We start from the raw sequence: 26,481 nt of genomic DNA, 5'->3' as shown, positions 1-26,481 counted from the left end.
TCTAGCCAAAAGCAAATAAACTTAATGTTTTATTTAGTCTGGGAACCTCACTGAGGTAAATGTGGGATTTCCTTTGGGCTTTTTGAAATCTGGAAAATAGCTTGCAGACCCCCCTGGCTGCCTTCACAGAGTGCAGGGTGGGTGGGAAGCAGGGCCGTGTGTGGAAACCCAAAGAAGACACACATGGCTGGAGGAAGTCAGGAAGGCGCTGGTCATTGAGGATCCCGCAGACAGCACAGACAGCGAGGGGCTGGGGGCCACAGCCCCTGGGAAGCCTGACGAGCCATGGATTAAGGGGACCAGATCCTGGTGAACAGATGAGGCCAGGATAGAGCTCCTCAAACATGGGTAAGAACCTGGACAATGACATGTCCCCTCTGGGTGTCTCCTGCACTCAGTTGCCCAGAAGAGAGCTGGGGAAATGGACAGAGGAAGGGAAGCTATGGACTCTTCTCCCCAGACCTCCATGATAGACTTGTCATTATGAGCTATGAGGAGGTGAGTGAACCCCGTTCTACGGCTATCTTGGATATTGGAGCTTTTGAGGGCTTGAGGGCCCTGAAGATACAGGCCTTCCACGTTGTGGCTGGCTCACCACAACCCTGAAAGACAAATATCTGCCCAAGGTGCTCCCTGGCCCTGCAGCCCTCATCCATCCCTGTTCCTATGGGAAAGTGGTGGGGTGTTGTGGAGCCGGGCCTCCGACAGCAGGTGAGGCTCCTCAGTAGAGACTTTCCCGGGACACTTGGGACGGGATTTTGTGTCCTGTCTTTGTGTAAGAGCTGTTGGGGGCACTGGAGGTGCAGCTGGTGGCCTGTTACCTGAAGGGAGAGAGGAGGCCCCTCCGTGGGAGAACAGTGCTCAGGCCGTGCCCTTTAAGCCCTAATCAGCCCTCCTGGACTGGGTCCCCAGCCCTTTCTGGGCCTCACAAGCCCTACCCATGCTTAGCAATGGCCGTGGACTTCAACATCCAGCCCACCTTCATGTTTCTTTTCCCTCATTAGCCAGGACCCAGCATTTTCCCAGAAGATACAATCTGTGTCTGGCAGAAGCCTACTTGCAAAAATAAATCTTTCCCTGAACATTTTCCAGGCCCGTTTTAGAAACAAATCTGGGTGATGCCTTTTACTCATTTCCAAAGACAAACAACCAACGCCTGAGGTCTCTCTCTGTGGCATCAATGTTCTGAAAATGGAGGAAAGGGATCTGCCCCTCAGAAGAACCCCATTTTGAGTGAGGAGGGTGAGCAGCTCTCGAGACTGTCCCCTGCCACAAGCCACTGCTGCTCGGCCACAGGTGGGAAGCCCAGTCCCCAGTGCAGAGCAGCCCTGCGGGGCAGGCCCTTTCCTCTCACTTGCCCAGGTTCTCCCACAGGTGGGAGCCTTCCTGTGGCTTCTGGAAGCACCGATAGTGCAGAAGCTACAGTCTTCCTGATCCCCATTCAGTCATTCATTCGTTCAACTCAATAAATATTCATGTTGAGCACCTGTTATATGTCAGTAGAGGCACCAGGCAAGGAGCTGGGGGAAACAGTGGTGAACACACACCCACAGGGCCTGGCACATAACGGGCGCAGTGTCCACAAGGCAGTGACTAAGTGCATGAGCAATGCGGCGGTCAGGCAGGCACGGCTGCAGTTTTCAGTGTTCTGTTATGGCCTGATCTCATTTGCTTTTCACAATAGCCCTGTGAGCCAGGCAGGAAAGGAGGGAGAGAGGGAGAAGGAAGGAAAGGAGGGATGGAGGGAGGGAGGGAGGGAGAAAGAAAGACAAGGAAGAAGGGAAGGAAGGAAGGAAGGAAGAAGGAAGGGAGGGAGGGAGAAGGAAGGAAGGGAGGGAGGGAGGGAGGGAGGGAGGGAGAGAGAAAGAAAGAAAGAAAGAAAGAAAGAAAAGGAAGAAGGGAAGGAAGGAAGGAGGAAGGGAGGGAGGAAGAAGGAAGGGAGGGAGGAAGGAAGGAAGAAAAGGGAGGGAGAGAGGGAGGGAGAAGGAAGAGAGGGAAGGGGAAGGAAGAAAGGAAGAAAGGAAGGAAGGAAGGAAGAAAGGAAGGAAGGAAGGAAGAAGGAAGGGAGGGAGAAGGAAGGGGGGGAAGGAAGGGAGGGAAGAAGGGGGTAAGGATGGGAGGAAGGAATGATGGGAGGGAGGGAGGAGGGGAGTGGAAGGAAAGGAGGAAGGGGAGAAGGATGGGAGGAAGGAAGGATGGGAGGGACAAGGGGAGGGAGAGAGAGAGAGGGAGGGAGGAGAGGAGAGGAAGGAAAGGAAGCTTCTATTCATTGGGCTAGTGCCCTGTGCTTTCACATGCACTATTTAGTCTTCCCAACTATATATACTATGTGGTAAGAAGGTACCTCCATCCTCACTGTCACAGAAAAGAAAGCCAAGGCCCAAAGGAAGTGGCAGAGGAGGGATCCACACCAGGTTTTGGTCTGAGTCCACAGCCCCAAACTCTCTCCCGTACAGGCACTCTCACACTCATACACGCCTGCACACACGCACTTCTGCACGTGCACACACACATCTGAACTGTGGGCCCCTGCTCCAGGGCCACCAGCGAAGGACCCACGGGCCGACATTTTAACCTTCCTTCATCAGTAGGTATGTTCTGAGGATGTGCTCTGCGTTCTGCAGCTCTTCTCTGGGCCTGGGAGCCCCGCACAAGGAGAGACCAAGCCCTCCAGGTGTGTGCTGGCCAGGAGGGTGGCTACTGAGCCCCGAAAATGCCGTTAAATCCCAACTGGGATGTGCTGGGAGTGTAAGATACACCCTGAATTCCCAAGATTTAGGAAGGAAAAAAGCATGCAAAGTAGCCTGTGCTTTATGTTGATCACATACTGAGATTATATATCTTTTGGGTATATTGAGTTAAAGAAAAAATGTTATTAAAATTGTATTTCTTGTCTCTTCTTATTTTTTTAGACATGGCCGCTAAAACGTGTAAAATCACATATGTGGCTCAGGTTTGTGGCTCGCATTATATTTCTAAGGGTCCGCATAGCTCTAGATGGAAAGAGACTCTAGGGGTGCCTGGGTGGCTCAGTCAGTTAAGCGTCTGGCTTGGGCTCAGGTCGTGATCTTGCGGTTCGTGAGCTCGAGCCCCGCATCCGGCTCTGTGCCGACAGCTTGGAGCCTCCTTGGGATCCTCTGTCACCCTCTCTCTCTGCACCTCCCCCACTCACTCTTTCTCAAAAATAAATAAATGTGAAAAAAAATGTTTAATGGAAAGACAGAATGTAAACAAGTAAACAAAGAGGGGTAATCGCAAATAGAGAAAAGTGGCAAGGAGGGAGTAATACAGGGCAGTGCACCGAGCGGGGCCAGCAGGTGATCTCAGGGGGCAGGGACGCATGGGAGGGACAGGCCTGCCTGACCACAGGAACAGCGGAGAGTTGCCAGGGCCTGCGTCATGAAGGAAGGAAGGAGTCATCATACACAGATCTGGGGAGCAGTACAGGCTTCCCCTGACAGAGCAGGAGTCCAGGAGCTGCAAGGACCCTCAAGGTCACCCACTCTGCTTCTGGTGTTTGCCACGGCCCTGATATAAAACTGGACGGCTGTGCTGTGCCCAGCACCTAGACAGTTACTCCACAAAAGCTTGTCAGAGTGCCTGTGACTGTCAAGCTAGCTCTAAGCTCTGGGAGAAGGAGTAGGGATGAAATAAACCCAAAGCTCATAAATAGGAGTGGGGCGGCCAGCAACAGACAACAGGCAAAGAAACAAATGTATATATCAGGTGTGACCGGCTAAAAGAAAAATCAAGAAGGAATACAAGTACGTAGGAGCTGTGTTAGAAGGTGACATGTTGGGAGGGAGTCCTGACATCACCAAGAGGAAGAACATTTCAGAGAGCTGGAACAACATGTGCCAAGGTCCTGAGGTAAGAGTATACATCTGGAATTCAAGGACAGCATCAATCCAGCACGCTGGGCAGAGTGACCAAAGGAGAGGTCAAGGAACCTCAGTGTTGGGGTGAGGACCTGGGTGGATCCAGTCACATAGACGTTCTCCATAAATGGCAGTCATGGTTATCATCATTACTAGCATTCTAGGAGAACACAGGCTTCCTAGAAATATGGCAATTGCCACCATTCACGGGATCTTCCAAGATGAAGAGACCCCCCTGACCTCAAGGCTCGGTGCAAAAGAAATGGGATGGCTTGAGGCTGGGTGGGTGCACACTGTCTGTGCTCAGCAGTTTATCTGTAAGAGAAACTATGCTGAGGAGCGTTTGGAATGGGGTTGTCTCTGGGGGCGGAAGTTTGCAGGTATTCGAGAGGCAGGAGGCCCAGGTGGCCACAGGCCCCAGAGGCTCCCTACAATTAGGGAGCCAGGGCCCCAGAGGCTAGCTCATTTTCTGCTTTATTGTCCTCTCCTATCCACCCCCCAGGCCTGGGCGTCTCATGCCCCTTCCTTACTCAAGAACCCACAGTGGCTCCCTACTGCCTGTTGTCTTGTTCTTCAGCTGACCCTTTGCCACACGATCGCTCAAGCCCCTCAGGTCTCCTTGTTCAGGGGTTATCTGCCAAAAAACCTTGGCCAAGACTGCTGGAGGAAATTACTTGGTTTTTGCCAAGAGGGAAAGGCCTGTTTAATGAAAATTTTTTTCCCCCAGGAAAATGATCCTTCTGCCCTTCTCTGAACCACAAAGCCAGCACTACATTGGCTTTCTGTCATTTTGAGAGTCCCTCAGGCTGAGGCCGGCTCAGAGAGCATCTGAAATTCCTTGGGACAAACACGCCCACTAGACTCAGCAGCTACCATGGGAGGCTGGCTGTCAGGTGTGCACGGGCTTTCTAACAGAGCAGGGTGCCTTCAGAGACCACTGGCTCCCATCCCGACTCTTCTCAGCCAACATTTATCGGGGCCTACTGTGTGCTCGACACTGTGGCTGAACCACTTGAAAGTGGACCCTGTACAGGGGCTTTATTCCAAATACGATTCTGTTACAGAAAGGCCATCACTATTTTTTAAATAATTACTTATAGAAACAAAACCAGTCTTTTGAACCTGATAACCGCAGAACGCCAAGCTTATAAAAGTCTTTCCATAATCGACCATATCTCAGAATGCCTACTCTCTGATCTCTGGAGGGGGTCCAGGGTGCAGATCCTTCTGTTTGCTCTTTATCAGGAAGATGGGCATCATTACATAGCAATTTGCAAATGACACTCAGAAAGGTTAAGTGACTTTACTAAAACCACACAGCCCCATGATCTGGAGGCAGAGTGGAACCTCTATGCCTGAATCTAGAGACATTCTCCAATCCGGCTGTTTAGGGAATCACTGGGGGAACTTTTGCAACTACCAACCCTCCAGCTGGACCCCCAGAGGATCTGATTTAATTGAGAGGGCCTGGAGGGGAAGTTAAATCTCCCTAAGTGATGTTAATAGGCTGCAGGAGCTGAGAACCATTGCTCCAAAGCCTGTAGCAGAAGCACACCGCCTGGGGACAGAGGAACCGTCTGCTGTGTGATTTGGGGCAAATTCCATAACTTCTCTGTTCTTCAGTTTCTTCATTTGCCAAAAGGAAGATCTCTTTTAGGGTCTCTTTCACACACAGGGTCTGTGAGTCATAAGATGCTTGGGAAGCCAACAAGGCAGGACACTATGAGAAAGGGGTTTGCCCATCCTGCCCCCCCCCCACCCCACATCAGATCAGAGGGAGGAAGAACAAGGTCCCATATAGGAAACCAGGTCACCCGGCCCTGCCCTCTCCACCTTGCAGTCCCAGCAGTGCTCTTCCTGGAGGTGGAGGTCAAGTGTTCCTTGGCAAAGGGAAGGCCTCTCAGAGGAGGGGCAGGTGCACAGGTCCACGCCTTCCTTGTGTGTGCCCGGCCCTATGGGCCAGCATGGTCCTAAGTGACTGAGGCCACTGGGTCTGCAGGGCTGGCTTTGGGCTTACGGTGACTCCAGAGAAAGAAGAGAGGTCACGAGGTCCTGTGGGTTCAGCAGCACCCCCAGGAGGGGCCACTTACCTGGGGTGGGAGCCCACAGACAGAGGCCCAGTCTGACCAAGATGACTGGGGGGAGGGGGGTCCTCTCCATAATGTGATTCTCAGAGAGTTTCTTTGTTCTCAGTTCCTGAGTGTGAACATGGCTGTTTATGTTTACCAAATTATGAAGGTGATTTTGTGTCCTTTGGTGGCTTTTCAGTGTTTCCGAGATGGAATGTATTTTTCTTCTGAAACATTTTGGGGCTCACTGGGACATTTCGGTGAGACAATATGGGGCCATGGGAGGCTATCGCCCCTCTCTGTGCTGGGTTTGTTATTATAGCGGAGGGGCTCAGAGAGCTCCAGACTGGGGTAGAGGGGGTTGGGGACTCAGAATAAAAGAGCAGGCGGGCAGACCTGAGCCACCAAGAACTAACCAAAGTCCCCTCCTGCGTGGAGAGAAACTGTGGCCAGACAGGCCATCCCTTCAGTTCCCTGAGCCTGGTAGGGGCAGGTGTAGCTGCACTTGTCTAACTGGAGGTGGATGGAAGCAGCTTCCCGGGGGAGTGACAGGCATGAGCTCAGCCACCAAAGGCAGCCCCGCTTTCCCTGTGACCTGGTTCACAGCGAGCCCAGAGGATGCACATGACTGACCACATTCCCACTAAAAATGTGGGCTCCGGAGCCAGAATTTCTTGGTGTGACAAAGCACAATCTGCAGGCAGTGCCTCAGGAAGCGGGTCGTAAAATTCCTTTTCTGAGCCCTTTTCTGCTTGTGTCAGGCCTCTATATCCAGAGCCTATAAATATGAGCCAGCGATGGTCAGGAAAGAGGCCAGCGGTCACTGAGCAGTGTGGCAGGGCCATGGAGTCCTCCCAAAATCTCCCTGAGGCTGGTGTGTCAGATGCTGGCTGTGGATTTGTTCTGTGACACTCAGGCCAGAAGTCTTGAGCTTCCGTTAGTTTCCAGGCTCCCTCTACCAGGCTTGGAAGGAAATCCCATCTGTTGTGTTTGGGGACCTTTTCTGCTCCCTGGGGTCCTAGGGACCTGAGAAGTGGTGTCTGGGCCTCAGGACACCATGGGCACTGCTGAGAGATTGGCTCTTCTTCATCTTGGTCCTCGGAGGCAGTGGCACCACTGAGTCCAGGCTGAGACCCCAGGCATCCATGCCCTGCGTCCATGAGCTATCTTTGCACGTTCCCAGCCCTGACTCCTCCCCATTTTCTGAGACCACCACCCCTGCCCCCCACCTCTCCTGGCACTATTAACCTGTCTCTTCACTTCAGGATGCCAGTATCCCCCCACCTTCCCCTCAAAGACCACTCAGCTACCCCCTCTCCTCCCTCCCCATGGGTAAAACCTAACAGCTCTTTACTTGTGGAGCTGAGATAGGTGGGTGTGGGTGGGAGAGCTTAGCCCTTCAGAAACTCCTAGTAGGAATGAATGGGGAGGCAGGAAGTTGCTTTGTTCTTCTTTTGGGAATCCAGAGCAAAAGCATTATTAGCCAAATGACACCTTCTATCCCCCACTCCCTCATCCCTCCCCCGCCCCGACAAAATAAAACAAATAAAACCCCAAAGACCAATTTTTAAAATTTCACTAAATAGCTCAACTCGTCACATTAGCTTCATTTTACAGATAAAGAAGCCAAGACTTAGAGGGGTGCTTGGGGTACCACTTGGCCCTTCTAGGTTCACAGCCCTCTAGGGAGCTTTTGTGGTGTAATCTGAAACCACCTCCTTCCCCAACCCTCTGGGCTTCCCTCCCCCCACTCTGTGAAGGTCAAGGAAGAACCTAAGAAAGAGGCAGGCCAGCCACCCTGGGTGGCTCAGTTGGTGAAGCCTCCAACTTCGGCCCAGGTCATGATCTCATGGTTTGTGAGTTCAAGTCCCACATCAGGTTCTGCACTGACAGTACGGAGCCTGCCTGGGATTCTCTCTCTCCCTCTCTCTGCCCCTCCACCACTTGCACGTGCATGTGTGTGCACACCCTCTCTCTCTCTCTGTCTCAAAATAAATAAATAAACTTAAAAAAAAGAAGGCCGTTCCAGATTGGTAGGTTGGCAACTTTAAGAATACCAAAGGGAACTGGGGTGCCTGAGTAGCTCAGTCAGTTAAGCATCCGACTTTGGCTCAGGTCATGATCTCACAGCTCATGGGTCCAAGCCCCGTATCAGGTTCTGTACTGATAGCTCAGAGCCTGGAGTCTGATTCAGATTCTGTGTGTATGTGTGTGTCTCTCTCTGTTCCTCCCCTACTCATGCTCTGTCTCTCTCTGTCTCTCAAAAATAAATAAACATTAAAAATTAAAAAAAAAGAATAGCAAAGGGAACTTAAATTTGAGGCTCGCCTGGAAGGCAACAAGATGAACGGATTCCCCACACCTGCCCTCCAACTCTTAAGGAGACTATAAAAAAGGCCCTAATTGGGCTCAGTCACAAATACTGTGCAGGTGTTTTCAACACCATATCACCATCTCAAGGCAATGTGCTTGGAGTAGCCTCTGGGAGCAGGGAAAGCAAGCAGAGCCCACGTTTCAAGGACAGGGGAGATGGTGAAGAGCCTCTGAATGCCCAGGTCCAGGTCACGGGTCAATTGGTGGTCACGACTTTTTGATGACTTCTCCCAACAACCTTGGCTTGAAATTTACCAAGACGTTGGCCCCAGTGTTTACCCACTCAATCTGACCAGCGTCACGCATGGTGGTGGGCACTTTCTTGGGCCTGTGGCCACAGAGCTTTTACCCACCTGTTGAGACATGGCCTTTATCATAACCTTGGCCACTGCTGGTGAACAGGTGGAACGTGACCAAATGACTATTACATTCCACCAGTGAAGGTAGAACTGGCTAAGCCCTCCTTCAGAGAATGCATCACCACGGCTTTCAATAATGTGCGTGCTTGAATTTAAGCACCGGTCCCGTACCAGGCACCGTGCTCACAATTGTGCATGTATTATTTCATGTCATCCTCACAAGAATCCTACACTTATTTCCATTCTCCAGACAAGGAAATGGGTGCTAAGGGTGCTGAGTAACTTTCCCACATCCTATAACTAGTAGGTTGCCAAACTAGGATTTGAACCTGAATCTGCAATTTTTAATGCTTGTGTTCTTTCCATCCTATATCAGTGAATATAACTGAGAAATTCCATTTTTTGAGACAGACAAAAGCAAGAGAGGTGAATGCCCATATTCTCTTCTTTCACTTGTGGTGACACATGGGCAGACAGAACAACAGGAAAACAGAAATTTCAGTCTCAGGAATTTTAGGGATGGGATAGGAGCTACTACAGTGGTTATTCTATAAATTACCAGCAGGTGGCACCATTGCACAACACCTGCACACCCAATTGACTCAACGCTGAACAGGATGGAAAATACTTCCCAGGGGAGTGGCCTGCTTTCCAAAAGTCGCCAAAGATCTGGTAAGTCCAGCAAGGCTGTTGCCTAGTCTGTCCATAGCTCATGTTCCCCCGATGACAAGAGCTGCTGTCTGAATAAGAAAGTCAGCTCATATCCATTTACTAATTCATCTAATTAGCAAAGATATCCTTTGTACCCAGCAGCTATTTAAAAATATTTTGAGCTTCTTAGATCTTTTAATAGAATCTGGTCTGTCTCTGAAAACATTGTGCTTCCTTCTCTGGAGTTTCAGGGAGCAGGATAAACTCTGTAATGAGGGTTAGAAGGGACAGGTGTTCCCTGTGGATTGAAAGTGAAGAGGTCAGAGGTCATGTAAGAGCCGTGGTGGAGTTTGACTAGGCATTTGGGGGCCAAGCAGGCAGCTTTGCACAATCCACCCTTTGCCTCTGTGTGGGGTTGGGAACTTGGGGAGCCTTGGAGTCGGAGAGAGGGAAGGGGAGAGAAGTGGTGAATAAACACTTCTCATACTGTTCATAGACGAGTCCTTTCCACTGCTAACTTAGTTCTTGGATTTGGAAGCTCCTAGTAATGGCATGGTGGGGCAGGAACCAAGAGCCCAGGGAAGTCACTGGACTAGCTCCACCATAGTCTCAAGGATGTCGGTCACATGCTCTGCAAATGTGGGGAATGTCCACCCAGGAGAAGTAGGGAGTCAAAACGGAAACCCCAGCATTAAAATGTGAAGAGATGCATCTTTCCTGATGAAGGGAAATAATGGGCAGCCAGATTCCTGAGTTGTTGATGCCCACACTGGGAACACACCACTCCAAGTGTGACATGCCCAGGACTACCTTCAAAGAGCAGGTGAAGTAGCAAGTAGAATTACCAGTCTTAACAACCTCCAAAACACCTGCTTCCCATAACCCAGAGAAAATCAGAAAGAGGGCAATGGGTCAGGAAAGGAGCTGGGGAAGGGTGCTTTTGGGGACACAGACATGGACTGTATGGCAGTGTGGACAGCTTGTTTCCCCAGAGAAGGAGATCCAGAGGCAAGATGGAGAGTGACTTCCTCCTGAGGGGCAAGGCAGGACCTTGGGCCGTACCTCAGAGTGCTGGCTGCTGAGCTCTGACCTGTCTGGAGGGAACCACCTCAGTGAAGGAGGGTCCGAAGCTCTCCATCAGTGCCTTTACCTTTCAGTGTCTCTGAAGCCTTATCTCAGCCTTCACACAATAAATAGCCAGTAGTGGAGAATTTGCTGGAAGGAATGTGGAGTGCTAGAGACAGATTCTAAGCTGCGTTGGGAAAAATTATGTAAAGTACTGTGACAAACTTTGTGAATTACACCTTAAGAGATACCTTTTTAAATACTAACCCATTATCTTGAGATGACAGGTATCCACTTATTTTTATAACTACTGCACAAAATCTGTAAAAAAATGAACAATGAGTTTTTTAAATGTCATATAAAAATGTCTATGACTTATTTAAACACAGTTATACAGGACGTTCATAAAAGATTTAGTAGTCAAGTATCACTGCTGTGTAACTCGGATTTTCCTTCTGTATAGCTTCTCACGTAGAAGGATACAATTCCGTAAGTTGTTCTGTAAACAAATATAAAAGCAGGTTATCGACAAATAAGATTCATAAATGTGGCATAACCTCTATACTCTATAATTTTATTTTATAAAAGGTTATAATTTTATAACCTCTATAATTTTAATAATAAGGGACTTTGAATATTTTTAGGTGTTTTGCATATCACCAACAACTTGAACATCCTTCAACCTATTACATCTAAACTCTAGTCTGTGTAGAGATAATGCCAGTTCCCAAGTGTTACGGGCTGAATTGTGCCCCCCCAAAATCGGTATTTTGAAGTCCTAACCCCCAGTACTTCAGAATGTGTACATTCCGAAAATAGGTTCTTGGAGCGCCTGGGTGGCTCAGTCGGTTAAGCGTCCAACTTCAGCTCAGGTCATAATCTTGTGGTTTGTGAGTTCGAGGCCCACATCCAGCTCTGTGCTGACAGCTTGGAGCCTGGAGCCTGCTTTGGATTCTCTTTCTTCCTCTCTCTGTCCCTCTCCCCAACTTGTTCTCTCTGTCTCTCAAAAATAAAACATTAAAAAAAATAGATTCCTTAAAGAGGTAATTAAATTAAAATGAAGTCACTAGGGTAGATCCTAATCTAATATGACTGGTGTCTTTATAAGAGGAGGGAAGCTGGACACAGATACATGCGTAAAGGGAAAGCCAAGTGAAGACGTGTAGAGAAGATAGCCATCTCCAGAGAGGGGCCTCAGAAGAAAGCAACCCACCAACACCTTGATCACAAACCTATAGCCTCCAGAACTGTGAGAAAATAAATTTCTGTGCTTAAGCCTGTGGTCCTTTGTTATGTACAGCTCTAGTGAACGAATACACTGAGCTATACAGACTAATGGGGAAGAGGCCATAAGGATAGAAGAAGCCAAGATAGCTTCTTGCAATAATAAATCCCTTTTTCCAGAATAATTTGTACCTGTCTTCTTAAAGGAGCTATTTGCACTGAAAGAGAGTAATGAATTTTCAAATTTCAAACATGTTCATTTGTTTCTTTGCAACTGTATATGGCCTGAAAGTGACAGGAATCTTTCAAAGAGTCCCCTGTCTTCTAAAGACCGATGGCCTGTGCTAACCAAAGCTGTGCCCAGGCACGGACTCTAGTTTGGGAAGATAAATGAGCAGATACACTTAGTCCCTGTGCCACAGCTGAGCTCCGAGTCAGGCATCAGGAGCTGGAGCAGGTAGCCCTGGGGACTTGGGTAGGGTCAGCCAGATGGCAAAGTGACTTCTAGGGCCCCGAGGCCAGCGTGGCAACTTTGGCAAGGCCAAAGGCTGGGTGGGGGACCCCCGTGGGCAGGCACAAATGCCAAAGCTGGTCAGAGAGGACGGACCATGCAGGGGTGCTTGGTCCCCGTTGGGGTCTCCCACCCAGGACTGGACCAGGGGCCCGATGAGGTGGCATACTGGGCCATGCTCTGTTTTGGAGACCATAGCTAACTACTGTTTTAAAACTAAACAGTCGGTGGTCTGAAAAGCGCTTTTTCAAAAGTTGGTTTTGTATGGATGGGCTAGATTCTCCTAACACACCATGGCAATTTTCTGGGGGGAAAGCTCTATAAACCTTAGCTCTAGGTCGCCAGGCCAAGGAGAAAAATTATTTTAGAGCTATATTGCTTGGCTGTCAGCATTCTGCTGGCATCGCTGTATACACGTATCTGAACTTTTTCTACAATAAAACCTTATTAATTTGAAATCCAAAGAACAAAAAGAAAAACTCTCCAACCCCCCAATGGATTTTGTATTTACCAGCTTTGGCTTATCTCAGCATTTTTTTTTTTTTTTTTTTATTAAATAGCAATAAAAAGTGACGCGTTGGTTGAGGACTAGCCGTGGCTTTGAAATGGTCACTATTTTTAATAAAACAAATGGAAATGATGGTATTTTACTGCAGTTTAGTGTGACTTAATTAACTCTCACTTGTGTTGGGCCTTAAACCTCCCTGCCCCAATCCAGGAAGTTCTCAGCAAACTGCTCGGATTAGGCATTTCTCAGGACAGTGGGGCCTCTGCTCCATGCACTCCCTTTTCAAACGACCCTGCCATTCTTCTCAAAAGCCTTCTGAAGCTCCCAGGCCCCCATCAGAGGTTGCCCTTGAGCCTCAGAGTTCAGGGAATCAGAGAGGGGCCTTGGACAGGTGGAGGGGCACCAGTCCTGGGCAAGCCACTTTATTGGCACCTCTGCTTTGGTCAGAGCGGCCCTGCTTCCCTCTGAGTCATGCTTGAAGCTTCTTGGTATTATTTGATATGGAAACAAAAGGTTTCTGTGGCTAAAAATAACTTAGAAAACCACTGATCTGTACGATAGGATCCATGTTCTTCAGCTTAACAGTCATGACCCAGAACAATGCAGCAAGGTCCACCTCTCTGTTTTTCTCCACTTTTCTCTCAGTCCAAAGCCACTCACCCAGCGGGCCCTGAGAACGTCTCTGTGCCTGGACTAGAAGGCTTCTTTTCTCTGTCTTTCTGATTCCCTGGGGTCGAAGGCCCGGTGCAGTTCCCACCCCTCGGAGGTGGCTGTGCGCTCCCTGACCGTCAGTGCTGGAAGGCTCTCTCTCCTTCCACGGGCCCCTGCTCCTCTCCCTGGCCACAGCTGGCCTGACCAGGGGACCCTTCACAGGACTTCTGTGGCCTGCTGCAGAAGCACGTGGCTGCCAGAAGGGGTGGCATGAAGAAAGGAGACAGGGCCACGGGGGGACTGTGGCTGGTGCTGGGGCAGAAAGGCCGTGTGTCGTCAGGAGCCACGTGTCAGTCAACATTGTGAGGTGGTCAGGATGCAGAGGCCGTGTGTGACCTGATGAAAGTAGTTAACAGATGCAGGAGAGTCAGGGGGGTGGACAGGGGCAGAGAGAGAGGGAGAGAGATTGGCCCTGCTCCTGAGAGCATCCTGGTTCTTGTTTGGGTCCTCATTTGTGAGACCTGCTGGGAGGTCTTGCAGCAAATCTTCCCTCCACTGAAGCCCACTGCGGGAGGGGGGGTGGGGGTGGAATCTGTTCCTGCCAACAAAAGAGCTAGTTCACATCTCCTTGGCTGGACTTTGAGCGTCTGGATGTCTCATTCAGCTTTTATTCCGGGCAGCACACGCTGCAGGAACATGGCAGGAGTGTTGTGGGGAAGGATCCAGAACTACCAGCCTGCCTGCCTTGAAAACAGAGCACGTTTGAGCTTGACTGTTGAGTGAGCACAGCCCAAGCCTGGGCAGGGACTGGTGGGCATTTTACACCCACTACTAAGAGGGCTATGATTACAGAGATGACAATAATAAGGGTCAGGCAAGGATGTGGAGTATTGGAGCCCTCATACTTTGGTGGGAATTTAAGATGGTGTAGCCTCCGTGGAAAACAGTCTGGCAGTTCCTCAAAAGATGAAACCTAGAGTTGTTACATGAACCAGCAATTCCCGTCTTCTTTTTTTTCCTTCAGAATTTGTTTATTCACACAACCAATGTCAATGTTTGTCCAATACAGTTTCCCTCAATCTGAATTACATCGCGTGGTGTCGTTTAACATATTTCTCTGCCTGTGTGTTTCCTGTAAGTTTGTGCTGGAGCTACAGGCTTGAACAGATTCCTGTTCACTTTTTTTGGCAAAGATCCCTCATAGGTGGCTGAGTGTCCTCCCAACAGGAGGCTCATTGTGTCTGGTTGTCTTTCATTTTGCCTTATTAGCCGTTGTTGCTGTTGTGCCTAGATCCTTAATTCATCAGGACTGCCTGTATTTCTTTTAATTGAGATATAATTCCCATACTATAAAATCCACTATTTTTTAAAGTTTGTTTGTTTATGTGTATTTATTTTGGAGAGAGAGAGAGAGAGAGAGAGAGACAGAGCATGAGCAGGGAAGGGGCAGAGAGAGAGAGAGAGAGAGGGAGACACAGAACCCAAAGCAGGCTCCAGGCTCCGAGCTGTCAGCACAGAGCCAGAAGTGGGGCTTGAATTCACAAACTTCGAGATCATGACCTGAGCTGAAGTCAGATGCTTAACTGACTGGGGTACCCAGACGCCCCAGGTTATTTATTTATTTTGACAGATAGAGAGGGGGAGCACAACAGCATGAGCAGAGGTGGGGCAGAGAGAGAAAGAGAATCCCAAGCAGGCTCTGCACTGTCAGTGCAGAGCTCGATGTAGGGCTTGATCTCAGGAACTACGAGCTCATGATCTGAGCCCAAATCAAGAGTCAGATGTTTAACTGATTGAGTCACCCAAGTGCCCCTATACTTCACTATTTTAAAGTCTACAATTCAGTGGGGCTTCTATTTAGTATGTTCATAAGTGTATGCAACCATCATCCTTATCTAATTCCAGAACATTTTCATCACCCCGAAAAGAAACCCTGTTCCCATTAGCAGTCACTCCCCATTCTCTCCCATTGCCCCCAGGCCCAGGCAACCGCTAACTTCTGTCTCTATGTATTTTCCTCTTCTGCACCTTTCATATAAACCGTCTCATTGGAGGTCTGTTAGGTTAAGTTTTCAAGGTTCATTCATGGTGTAACTTGTATCAGTCCTTCATTTCTTTTTCTTCCCAAGTAATAAACCACCGTATAAACAGACCACATTTTGTTTGTCTAGTCATCAGTTGTTGGACATTTGGGTTGTTTCCATCCTTTGGCTTCTATGAATAACAGTGCTGTGCATACTCATGCACAAGTTTTTTGTGTTCAACGTGTTTCCATTTTTCTTGGGTGTATGCTTAGCGGAAACTTTTTAGTTTGATGTAGTTCCACTTACTGGGTTTTGCCTTTATTGCTTGTGATATCCAAAAAGTCATGCCAAGACCAATGTCAAGGTGCTTTTTCCCTAAGTTTTCTTCTAGGAGTGTTATGGTTTCAGATCTTATGTTTAAGGCTTTAATCCATTTTGAGTTAATTTTTGTGAGTGGTGTAAGATAGGCATTCAATTTCATTTTTTTGCACGTGGTTATCCAGGTTCTAACACTATTTTTTGAGGAGACTATCCTTTCCCCATTGAGTATTCTTGGCTCCCTTGTCAAATATTAGTTAGCCATATATATATGAGTTTATTTCTGGGCTTGTAATTCTGTTCCATTGATCTATTTGTCTGGTTTTGTGCCGGTACCATACTGTTCTGTTTCTTTACTATAGCTTTATAATATACTTTGAAATCAGGAAGTGCAATGCCTCCAGCTTTGCTCTTCTTTCTCAGGATTGCTTTGGTTGTTTGGGATCTTTTGTGGTCCCATACAAAATTCCATCCACTGGAATTTTGATGGGGATTTTATTGGATCTTTTCAGGTTTGGTAATAGCATTTTTTTTGGTTGTGTTTGTGTGTGTGTGTGTGTGTGTGTGTGTGTGTGTGTTTTAAGAGTCCTTATCTTTTAGAATTACTGAAATATTTACCAAAAAATAAAACAAAAAAGATGTGATGCTTGGGATTTATTTCCAAATAATCAGGAGAGAGGGAAACGAGTGGCAGTGTGGATAAAATGAGATTGGCCAGAATTAGACAATTGTGGAAACTGTGTGACAGGCATGGGGGTGGGGGTGGGGTCATTATGTATTCCTACTTCTGTGGGTTTGAAATTTTCCATATTTCCCTGTTTGTTATTTCAAAGGAAATAAGAAAGGGGGAAATGAAAGAGAAAAATCACAGGCAAACCAATTGCTGAGGTGGGCTGTCAGGCACATCTCTCAGCTGTGGACTGGACCTGACAGTCTTGCTTTGGCTGATCTGCTGTCTGCACTGAGGCTGACGCATTTCCACTCTCCCATACTGCCTCCCTGCCCCTTGTCCTGTGACTCGTCCCAGGAGGTAGTGCTCTCAGTGGCTGTGGCCATCTAGGCCTGGCCTCACCGCTATTTCCACAGGAAGAAAGCTGGCTTCTGTGGACTAAGGTAAGAGCAGGCGATCACGTGTGGCCTCCGCTGTTGTGGAGCAAGGATTCTAACCCATGGCCCTATGGTCACCAGAGCGCTTCAGAAAACAAAGAGCCGAGGTGTATGAGGAGGAGGAGGAAAAGGTAGCTGAGAGCTCACTGCAGTGTAGGAAAGGGAGAGGTGATTTCTGAATCAGCAGTTGGGGAAAAATTGTGATAAAAGGAGTGACCTGAACCAGAGAACAGATCAATCGTGCAGACCGTCTTGAATGTGGAGCTTAACCAGAATCAAAGGGCCCCACAGCGAGGTGTGCTTCTCCTCTGCTCGGAGATGATCCACCTGGGAAATGGCTTGTGCCCCAAGAGAAGATCATTTGTACGCTGGCTGTTTAAGAATGGGGAACACATCTCCCACGGACAACGGACAATGTTAGACGAAGTGTGGGGTTCCCAGGTTCCCCCTCCAAAGTTTATTTATTCAGTTTAAATGTTGAGCATTTGCACCTGAAGTAGCTAAGCCAATGTTAAAGGTTTGGCAAGTTGGATCACACTCAAGTTATACTTGAGGCCAGATGTGTGCCTGCAGCCCGCTGGTGGGTTAGAGGGATTAAGGGGTGGGGGAGCCCTTCTGGATAGGAGACAGAAGTGGTGAGATTCCAGGTGGGTTTGGAGTGGTAGATACATTTCAGGGGCAGGAGCAACCCCTGGGTCGTTCTTCCTCATTTTTGTTATGGAAATTTCTGAAGTGTGTGTTGAGGCAATTCCCAAATTAGCCTCAAATGAGTCCCAATAAGGAGGGACTGTGAGGAGCAAGGTGAACCTGCCCATCCGAGACAGAAATGAATGTGCTCAGAATGTGATGTGCTGAACTGGCAATCACACCTCCAGGTCTCCATGATGCCTCCAGTCGACCATCCCTGCCCCATGTCCCTTGAGACTCCAGCCCCCTGGCTCCCTGACTGAATTCTCACTTCCACTTTCATCAAAACTGCAGGGGCAGACTGACTCTTATCTTTGCTTTTATTTTTGATGTTCCAAACAAAGCTTTCCTCAAGTGATCTTTTCCACCAGGCCTGTCACTTCTTCCTGAAACCAGCATGCAGAATGCTAATACCAGATCCATTAGGCAGGTTAAAAAAAAATAGGCCTCTGATGGCTTCCTTATTTCAGGAAACACTGAACTAATTATTTCCACTCAGGAAAATACTGTGTTGGAGCCCATTCCTGCTTCTAGTCCCCAAGTGAACACAAGGAAGAAGCAAATGAAAAGCCGTCTTAGTGCGGATAGATCAAAGGAGGAAAGGAACTCATTTTCCCTAGAATGAAACTTTAATAATTAAAACAGTAAAGAAGATGGGTTTCCTTGACCCTCTTCTATCCACTCCACCACAGCCACACACTCATTTCTCATTTGCTTCTCAGTCATGAGATGTCCTGTACCAGTTATCTATTGCCACAGTAATGCTGTGTAACAAAACATCCCCAATTTTAACAGCTTAAAACAACGAACATTTATTATTGCTCATATGTCTACAGGTTGGATGGGTGGTTCTGGTGATTTGGGCCAGGTTTGGTTGAACTCAGCTGGGCGTACTCTGTGGCCAGATGTTTCCGGAGCTGAGGTTAGTGGATTCGGGTAGGATAAGTTGCCTCTACTCCATAGACTAGCCCGTTGTTCTCTTTTCCTCTAGCAGATTGGTCCAGACTTGTTTTCATAATTGAGGCAGGGGTCCTAAGAAAACATTCAGAGCCTCCTGAGGCCTGGACTCTAAATGGCACACAACATTCAAGGGTGCCTGGGTGGCTCAGTCAGTTGAGTGTCCAATTTCTGCTCAAGTCATGACCTCATGGTTCATGGGTTCAAGCCCTGCATCGTGCTCTGTGCTGACAGCTCAGAGCCTGGAGGCTGCTTGGGATTCTGTGTCTCCCTCTCTCTGTCCCTCCCCCACTCAAATACGCACTCGCTCTCTGTCTCTCTCTCTCAAATAAACATTAAAAAACATATTTAAAAAAATTTTTAAAAATGGCACATAACCACTTCTGTTACATTCTGTTGGCCGAAGAAAGTCACAAGGCTAGATCCGATTCAAGAGGAGAAAAAACATACCCCACCTCTTAGTGGGAGGAGTTACAAAATCATGAAGTCAAGGGGTGGATGCAAGGGGGCCGTTAATTGTGGTCATGAATTCCATCAATCTTTCAGAAATGCCAACGTGATTTTTCTTTTAACTGCAGACTTAGTCCAATTTCACATATTAGTGAAACTCATTCAGGCTCTACTTCCAGATTTCTAATTCCTGGGGAACTGGGAAAGCAGAGCATGCCAACCTTCTATAATCCTTCTTCGTGTTACAAACATTTCGGGAGCACCAGCTGGGCCAGGTCCCTTGCTCAGTAGGCCCTGGGGAAATACAGGAAAATGACAACCCCTTGACCTTCAAGTGTTCAGCGCAGCAGGAAAATGGCACCGTGAACAGTGAGAGCAAGTAAGAGGCAGCCACTCAGCTCCTGCAGGAATCCCTGAGGAAGTGATATTTGGTCTTGAGAGGTGAATTAGAGTTTTCCAGAAAGAGAAGGAAGGCAGTTTGTTCCAGAGGCCTTGAAGTTGAAAAGATGGTTGTGTTTTTAGGAACACGAGCTGCTTGCAGGGAAGTGCAGGTCCCATGCGGTGAGGGGACTTGACCGCCCTCCAATTCAATACAGCGTAGGCCTCTATTGTGAAGGATACGGAAAGCTATTGGAGGGCGGAGGGTGTAAGCTGGACTCATGTGCTCAAGTGTGCCCTCTGGAAGGATCTCTGGGGCAGCAGGGAGGTCGGGGGTTGGGGGCAGCTGAAGACAGGGAGACCAGCTGGAAGATTATTTTCATTTTAAATATATCCTTTCAGGTGAAGTTTCTATGACTGTCCACCTGCAATGGGGACATTCTCTCCAGTGGCTTAACCTTCTCGTCGCTTGCTCAGAATTATGCAAGGCAGTTTGCAGTGGGGGCAGGGTCAGGAGCTTTGTCCTTCTCTGCTCTTGGCCAACTTCATAACAGGTTAGCTTTTAAACTTCTGGTTCATTCCAGACACAACGCCTCTGGCCCTGAGAGAGAATTTGGCCTCCCCGACCTCGCATAACATTTCCACTTTCTGGGAAACACCCTGTGCTTGATTAGGTGAGGGAGGCATACACAGATCCTTTATGCTCAGGCCTCCCTTCCAAGGCCCCTTGTTTATGCATGAAGGTTCCAGCCTGTGACAAGCACCAAGTGCAGTTTTCTTCTGACACCTCATTCAACCCTCCTGAACTTTCTGAGTCCTAGCCCTTCTCTTGCCAACCAGGTTGTCACACAGTCTCATGGGAAGTGGGTCAGGCAGAATAAATGGTCTCCCAAAGATGTCCATGCCCTGATCCCTGGAACCTGTGAATGTGTTATTACATGGCAAAGGGGATTTAAGGTTCTGAGTCAACTGACCTTAAGATAGGGAAATTATCTTGGATTATCAGGTTGGGCTTGGTGTAATTACTAGGGTCCTAAAAGTGGAAGAGGGGGACAGAAGAGGAGGGCAGAGGAGGACAGTGTGAGAAGATCTCTGCCTGACGTCACTGGCTTTGCAAGATGGGGAAAGAGGGCCATGAGCCAGGAATGTGGGTCGCCTCTAGAAGCTGAAAAAGCAAGGAAATGGGTTATTCCCTGGATCTTCCAGAAAGGACCACAGCCCTGCCAAATCTTTGATCTTAGGCCAGTGAGACCCACATGGAATTTGTGAACCACAGAACTATAAAATGACGAGTTTGTGTTGTTTTAAGCCACCAAGTTTGTGGTAATTTGTTACAGTACAATAGGAAACCAACACAGATGTGTGAGTTGACCGTGGTCTCCTTGGTGACAGGGTTTCTGCTGTACCCCCATCATCTATGTGATGTCATATGCCCAGGACTCAAGAAGTGCTTTGAGAATCGACAGGACTGACTGAGATGAAGGAGTGGGCATCCGGTCCTTCCAGGCCCCAGCTGGCTGTGTGAGCATGGATGAGTCCCCTCACCTTCCAGTGGCTCCATTTCCATGCCTCTTAAGTAAGGATGTCAGGCTTGATACCTCTAATGTTTGGGTAACTTTTAAGTTGATTCATGAACACGTCCCTTGACTTCCTTCTCTCTCCCAACAGCCACCACTGGGTGAGTCTCCCCCTTACAACTGGTCACACTTGTAAAGTCTAATACCATTAATCTCAAATGCCAAGGTCATTAACTAGTCAGCACCTGAGGCCTTCATCAACTCTGCTTCACCACCCTTTCTGGGGCTCCCTTGTTTTTCATGAGTCCCCTGCCCACAGGCTCAATTGGGAAGTCATGGTAGACATTGTTGCCTAGACCCAGCGCATCCTCCTCACCTTGGGAGGGCACCATGCCCGTTCTCAGCCACGAGGTATGTGGCAGGGACTCCTGCTTCACAATTTTGCTCAGTATCAGAGCAGAATACTCCCCCCGGCCCATGGTGATGTTTGCAGCAGAACTTTCAATCTGTATCTCGCATTTCCTCCGAGCAGTGTATGTCCTCTGGGTCCAGCTTCTCCATTTGGTGTTAGGGGCAACTACTGAATCAATGGGAAGAAAATAAAACACTGTGTTGTTACCTATTGTAAGAACAGTGTCACAAGTATTGGAAGATATTCATGGCACCATCTATTTTCCAGATCCTCTCACCTTTGTTTTCAGAGAGTCATCCTATACCTAAGTACAGATTCAGCTTAGAGGAAATTTTCCTCTAGTAGTGAAGGACTGAACCAAATTGTGGCATGCGACCTCCATGTGATGGTAATACTTGTCATACTCACATGGTTTACGTTTATTTCTTTATTTCTTTATTTTTAGATTACAGATGTTTTATCTTAGAGCAGGAGTTCTCTGCTCTAGCCACCCGTTAGAATAACTCAGAGAGGGGCGCCTGGGTGGCTCAGTTGGTTGAGCATCTGACTTTGGCTCAGGTTATGATGTCACCATTTGTGGGTTCAAGCCCTATGTTGGGCTCTGTGCAGACAGCTCAGAGCCTGAAGCCTGCTTCACATTCTGTGTCCCCATCTCTCTCTGCCCCTCTGATGCTCATGCTCAAGCTCTGTCTCTCTCAAAAATAAACTTAAAAAAAAAAAGAAAAAAAAAGAAACACTCAGAGAATGTTTAAAACCCAAGGCTAGACCCCAGAGCCATTGAAACATTGGGTTAAAATCATTTGGTTTAAAAAGTGACTCTACTTTTCCAGGTTCTTCCGACGTGCAGTCAGGGTTGAGAACCACTGCCTTAGATGACAGTCATCACTCTTGTCCTTTGCTTTGTTATTTATAAAATCTAGTTTACTTAATAGTGACTCTAAAGAGCCACAACATCCGTGGGTGCTTGATTGTTATACTAGAAGATGCTTTGTCCTAACTGATGCTGAATTCCATCTTAGTGCCAAACGACACTTTCAGAAAGTCCTGGGATCTCAGCCGTGGGCATTCGGGCCAGCTCTGCATCCCAAATCCTCCAGAAGCGCACAGGTAAGACACTTAACGAATTCCCTCCTCTGTCTCTCTTCTAGGAGCCCAAACGGACAAACCCAGGCCTTGTTCCAGGAAAGCTGCTCTCCTCACACATTTGCCGCTCTGACCCATCTCCCCACTTTCTCACTGACTCCTCGTGTTCTCACAACTTGTCGGCCCTGGTGCCTGTGTGAGGTATAATCCTCACCTGCCTCCTCCCTGGGTCCCCGCTTGCCCTGTGGCCCAGACCTCTGGAGCACATCCCTGGCCCAGCCACTGATGCAGCCTTGAATCTCACTGGGTGCTCTTCGCGCGCTCAGCCAGGGAGGCTGCTACCTGCGCAAGTGGCCGTGACACCCATTGTGCGGGAGACAGCACCCCAGGGCTGGGTTTTATGGAGGCCTGATGATCCCAGGAACCCAAGTCCTGGCTGAACTGGCGTTGACCACATGGGCTTAGGCTCTTGGGGACAAGGGCTTCTGGGTCACACCTAGAACACAGGAACGTGCCATGCCAGCATCAGGTCAGCCAACAAATGCAACTCATCTGAAGGGACTGTTAATGACCTCAAGAGCACCTGGAGACAGGTATCTGGACCGCAGCCCAGGATTTAAGGCAGAAGAGTCAGCAATTTGGTCTTCGGTACCAGACCCTGGGCAGGGAGGGGATGCCAGCAGGCACCGTGGTGCCCAGTGTGGCTCTTGCTACCTACACCTCCCCCTGCCCTTGCAACATTCATACACCCTGCAGGCTACACGCGGCTTCCCTGCATCAAAGCAGAGACATTAGCCTCAGCCGATGCATCCCCTCCATGAGCAAGTCTGACCCCCCTCACCCCCTCTAGGATGCCACAGCTGGGAGCGAATCCAGTCACACAGTATCTCTTTCCTGAGTGAAACCCCCTTGGCTAATTGCTCACAACCCAAAGGAAAAAAAAATGTTCCACTTTCAAAGAGTGAAACATGCCTCCTTCCAAAGAGTTGCTAACAGCCAGCTGCTAACTAGGTGGCACTTGAAATTCACAGACACCAGTTCCCATAGCAACCTCAGGGAACTATCACAGCCAGCTCCTGATGCAAATTGCTTTAGCAAGGGGTTTTGAGAGAATCCCATATTTTTAAAGTAAGTCTTAAACATAGTTTTTATGTAGACATCAAGAGGTTCCTCATCTGAGGTGCTTTGATGGGAAAGTCCTGTAATATTCTTTTTTTTTTTTAATGTTTATTTTTGAGAGAGAGAGACAGACAGACAGAACATGAGCAGGGGAGGGGCAGAGAGAGGGAGACACAGAGCTGAAGCAGGCTCCAGGCTCTGAGCTGTCAGCACAGAGCCTGACGTGGGGCTCAAACTCACAGACTGGAAGATCATGACCTGAGCTGAATAAAGTCGAAGGCTTAACCACTGAGCCACCCTGTAACTCTCCTGTAACTATTCTAATGTGACTACCAATGGCTGGGAGCACAAGGACAGTGGCATCAAGGCAGCCAGACTGCATGCCATGATGAAGGGGGACTTCCTAGACTTGGCATTGTATTTGAAAACCTTTGACAGACTTCCATGCATAATGCTGTTTTGGAAATCTTGCCAAGAATCACAGGAGCCATAGATGCACAATGTCAACACGGGTATGAGCCCTCCAACGGCCTGATTTGCATAGACAGCCCACGTCTTGACTCAGCTCCTCTATCCTGCCACCTCAGGGCCTTCTGATGAGAAGAATCCTCCGCTTCCCTTTCTCAGGCACTGCAGTGGATGAGTCAGTTTTCCCCAGGTCCTCTTCTGGGAGGCCAGGATGTCTGGCCCTCTAGAGTGGCTTCTCCAGGTACAAGGGCTTCTTGAAAAAGTGGGCTGGGATTTCCCTTGAAAAAGGGAAAATACAAAATGAACTAGGATCAGCTCGTGGTGCCAGGAAGGAGGGAAGTCCTCAAAACATGATGGGGACATGTCAAAAGATCACAGGAGCCAACTTGAAAGGGCTCTCAAGAGCCAAGTCTGGGGAATTTGAGCCACAAAATAAATGACTATAACAGTGGATCGTGACCCATTGAGTAAAATGAATGTATTTTGCTAAGTGAAAGAAGCCAGATCCCCAAAGCTAGCTATCCCCAAGCTATTACATGAGTTCGTTCACTCGTATGACATTCTTGAAAAGGCAAAACTATAGAGACAGAAAACAGATCAGTGGTTGCCAGAAATAGGGGGTGTGGGGAGGGGTTAATTACAAAGGGGCAGCATGAGGGAATTTTAGGGTGGGGTATGCAACTGTACATTTCATGACTGTGGTGATAGCTATGACCCTGTGCCTTTGTCAGATCCCATAGGACTGCAAAGCACACAGAGTGAATTTTACTATATGTAAATTAAAAAAAAAATTAAGCAGAATGTGTGTTCCCCAAATAGAACACAGATTGTTACAAATGAACCCCATACAAGTGAATTATATAACCCCACTGAAAGGGGTGGGGAAGAAAAGAACTAACCTAAAAACCTTTGGAAAATAGAATTTTGACTAGATACTAAAAGGCTAAAGACAAAGAAACTGTACATCAATTCTGTACTCCTACTAAATTTCTCTAGGTTAACAATTCTGAAACTACTTTATGTGGAGACTAAGGCTGAACAAATAAGTAAATATATTGTAGATGTTGACAGCCAGATTTGTCACTGTCAGAGAAAGAAGTTACAAATAAGAGAAGAGGGGAGGCTGGAATGAACCCTGTGGTGTTGGATTGGAATCTGAGAGATCAATATGAATGTATAAAGATAAGGAAAGACTGAGGAACCATCATAGAGCAGAGGAGGCCAAGGAAACACGACTAAATGCAATGGGGAATCCTAAAGGATCCTGCAGAAGAAAAAGGACATTAGATAATTAGACAATTGGTGTACATTTAATAAGGTCTGTAGATTATATAGGAGTGTTGTATCCATGTTAATTTCCTGATTAAAAAAAAAGTTTATGTATTTAGAGAGACGGGGAGAGAGAGAGAGAGAGAGAGAGAGAGAGAGAGAGAGAGAGAGAGAATGAGAATGCAGGGGAGGGGCAGGGAGAAAGGGAGAAAGAGAATTTCAAGCAGGCTCCACACTCAGTGCAGAGCCTGACTTGGGACTCAGTCTTACAAACTGTGAGATGATAGCCTGAACAGAAATCAAGAGTCAGATGCTTAACTGACTGAGTCACCCAGGTGCCCCTCTATGTCTTTTGTTTCCTTTTCTTCTCTGATTGCTCTGACTAGAACTTCCAGTACAATGTTGACTAAGGGTTGTGAGAAGAGACATCCTAGCCTTGTTCTTGATCTTAGGGAGAAAGCATCCAGTTTCTCACCATTAAATATGATGATGTGAGCTGTAGGTTTTTTGTATATGTTCTTTACCAAGTTCAGGAAATTTCTATTTCTAGTTTGCTGAGAGTTTTTAATTATGAATGGATATTGGATTTCGTCAAATGCTTTTTCCTAAACAATTGACTTGATTATATAATTTTCTTCTTTAACTTGTTGATGTGATAGACTCGATTGATTTTTAAATGTTGAATTAGGCTTGCATACCTGAAATAATTCCCACTTAGTTGTGATGTATAATTTTTTTTAATGTTTATTTTTTAGAGGGAGAGACAGAGCGTGAGTAGGGGAGGGGCAGAGAGAGAGGGAGACACAGAATTCGGAACAGGCTTCAGGCTCTGAGCTGTCAGCACAGAGCCTGATGTGGGGCTGGAACTTGAAAACAGCGAGATCATGACCTGAGCCAAAGTCAGATACTTCACTGACTGAGCCACCCAGGCGTCCCTGTGATGAATAATTCTTTTAATCCAATGCTATATTGATTTGGTAATACTTCGTTGAGGATTTTTCTTTTTTTAAATATTTTTTAAATGTTTATTTATTTTAGAGAGAGACAGAGTGTGAACAGGACAGGGGCACAGAGAGGAGAGAGAGAGACACACAGAATCTGAAGCAGGCTCCAGGCTCTGAGCTGTCAACACAAAACCCAGTGTGGAGCTCAAACCCACAGATGGTGAGATCACGACCTGAGCTGAAGTTGGCTCAGAACCTGGAGCCTGCTTCTGATTCTGTGTCTCCTTCTCTCTCTGCCCCTCCCCCAATAGCACCTCTGCCTCTGTCTCTCTCAAAGGAAAATAAACATTTTTTTTAAAACTTAAAAAAAATAAAGTAAAACCCAGACTCAAATTTCCCCTCTTTCTTAGTGACTTTTACTAGTCTACAACATCCTAAACATGCACTGATGCTCATATT

The 26,481-nt window shown here is 47.7% G+C and overlaps 1 long non-coding RNA gene across 1 annotated transcript; it reads right to left on the bottom strand.

The window, feature by feature from the left end:
• Positions 1-10,747: 10,747 nt before the first annotated feature.
• Positions 10,748-13,664, bottom strand: LOC109500659. Its single transcript, XR_002158352.3, has 2 exons — positions 13,299-13,664; positions 10,748-10,894 (listed from the first exon to the last, which is right to left on the bottom strand). It is a non-coding gene; the product is annotated as an uncharacterized LOC109500659 (long non-coding RNA).
• Positions 13,665-26,481: the final 12,817 nt, after the last annotated feature.

Source organism: Felis catus, chromosome B3 (assembly GCF_018350175.1).
Source record: "Felis catus isolate Fca126 chromosome B3, F.catus_Fca126_mat1.0, whole genome shotgun sequence".
NCBI lineage: Eukaryota > Metazoa > Chordata > Mammalia > Carnivora > Felidae > Felis > Felis catus.
This window is presented reverse-complemented; position numbering and strand designations above follow the sequence as displayed.